Genomic DNA, 2093 nt, shown 5'->3' on the forward strand with positions numbered 1-2093 from the left:
AAGCAGTTAAGTGATTAAAGAATTGATGATTAGAAAATAAACGTCAAATAAATGCACAAGAAGTTAATGTTCGTTAATAATGAACAAAATTACAAAAGAGAAAAAGACATCGTATGTCTTAATTATAGTCTACCCCATAAGGAACGAATTCGTTCCCTAAGTTTTTCCCAATCCTCGTTCTGCAGGGAGGAAGTGATGTTCAATTCAGCCACAACGTCATCATCATCAACCTCCAACTTCTTGTACTGTTCGACCAAGGATTTAGTTCGCTCAATCCCCTGAGAGGCGTTGCGCTTTTTAGCAGCCATCCTCGCCTTGCAATCGTCCATTTCGGCTTGAAGTTCCCTCATCTGAGCAGCCAAGTTAACCATCAAAGAGTCTTCAATCATAACTTCGGAAGAGATTTCTTTCAACTCGTCTTTAGCCTTGTTGATCTCCATGCGTAAAGACTCTTTCTCAGCCACAACTCGAAGATATTGAGTACGCCTGGCCTTTAGTTCAGCATTCTTGGCCAGCATAGAAAGGACCTCGGAGTGAATGACCTTCAATGCCGCTTTAAAGTCGGCAGAAAGACTGAGCGACGGAAGCGTCAGTGCTTGCTCTAACTTCGCACTCAAGTGCTCAAGTTCATCCTTGTGTCTGGCAGCACTAGCCCTTCCAATGTTCATATCCATGAAGGATACGTACTCAAATACCAACTCCTTCAAGAACTTCAAATCATCTTCTGAAGAAGCAGCAGGACAATCAGATGGAGCAGGGCGAGGCATTTGGACCTGCCCCCAGGAAGCGAACAAATCTTGGATAGAACGCACAATCCTGTCAGCATCCTGCAAAGAAGGTTGCCAATATTAAAAATCCTCACTACAATGAACAAGGTGGAAATAGAAATGAAGCAAAAAGAAAAACTACCTCGTCGACAATCGTAGAAGATGGCGCGTCCTCGGCCAAGCTTGCCGCCAGCGACTCATCCATTCGTGAGGACTTCCCCTTGTCCGAGCGAGACGATGTTGCCACAACGGGTGGACTCATAGGAGTATCTGCAAAGCTCAAGAACAACAAATCAGAAACCAATAGCGCGAGCAAAGGTAAGACATCAAAAACTGAATTACCTTCTGCTTCGATGATTGGGGGGTCGACACCTTGGGAAGAAGGTGGCTCATCCATGGGTTGTGATGAAGACTCTGGGACTGAAGATGTATTTTTAAGCATGANATTCTTCAATTGAGCTTGAAGAAAAGCCATACCTCTATAAAGGGCGGCCAAAAACAAAGAACATAAATTCAAAGGCCTGCCACGCGCCAATTCGTGCGCTATAGGTAAATAACTCAAAGAACGCTTTATACTTGGCACACACAAAACATATTTACAAAGCCAAACTAAAAGAAAGGCCACTCGCTCAGCTTGGGTAGGCTCAGCGCTCGAATGATTATGGAGGGTCTGCAGGCTTGAATAAGAATCGGTGTAGTTTTTACCAAACTGTGGGGCGCCACCAGAAACTAAGATACCTGGGAAAATGGTATCGCCCAAAGGTGGTAAATTCACCAGGGCCCCAACATCCCTTAACGTGATAGACATGGGGCCAAGAGGAAAAATAAAGGTGTTGTACTCAGGGGACCAAAAATTCGCACAGAAAAGTATCAAATGGGGAAAAGCATACTTGTAAATAGACCGATTTGATTACCTTCCTCCTGACGATAAGAGGGGCATCAGCATCATCAACATCATCCTCCAGAATGGGAGATGCTGAGGCTGACCGTTTGCGGCTTGGAGCACTCTTGGCCATAGTAGGCCTGGCGGGGAGAGAAAAAGATGGACAAGCAGATTGTTTAGCACGACGAGAAGGAGAGGGGCTCCGAATAGACAAAGGAGTGACCAAAACAGGAGGAGGAGAAGAAATACTCGGTTGGTCTAATGAATGAAAGGCACGATTGGCCTCAGTCGCAAATAATCTGCGCTTCACTGATGGCCAAAGTTGTTCAAAAAGAGGGTGAGTAGCATGACAAGAATTAAAAGGGGCTAATGAAAAGTGGCTTGATAAATGGAGGTTGCGAACGTTTATAGCCTCTGCTTCCGCCTTATTAATGGTATGAAAA

The sequence above is a fragment of the Olea europaea genome, unplaced genomic scaffold (genome assembly GCF_002742605.1).
Source record: "Olea europaea var. sylvestris unplaced genomic scaffold, O_europaea_v1 scaffold1508, whole genome shotgun sequence".
NCBI lineage: Eukaryota > Viridiplantae > Streptophyta > Magnoliopsida > Lamiales > Oleaceae > Olea > Olea europaea.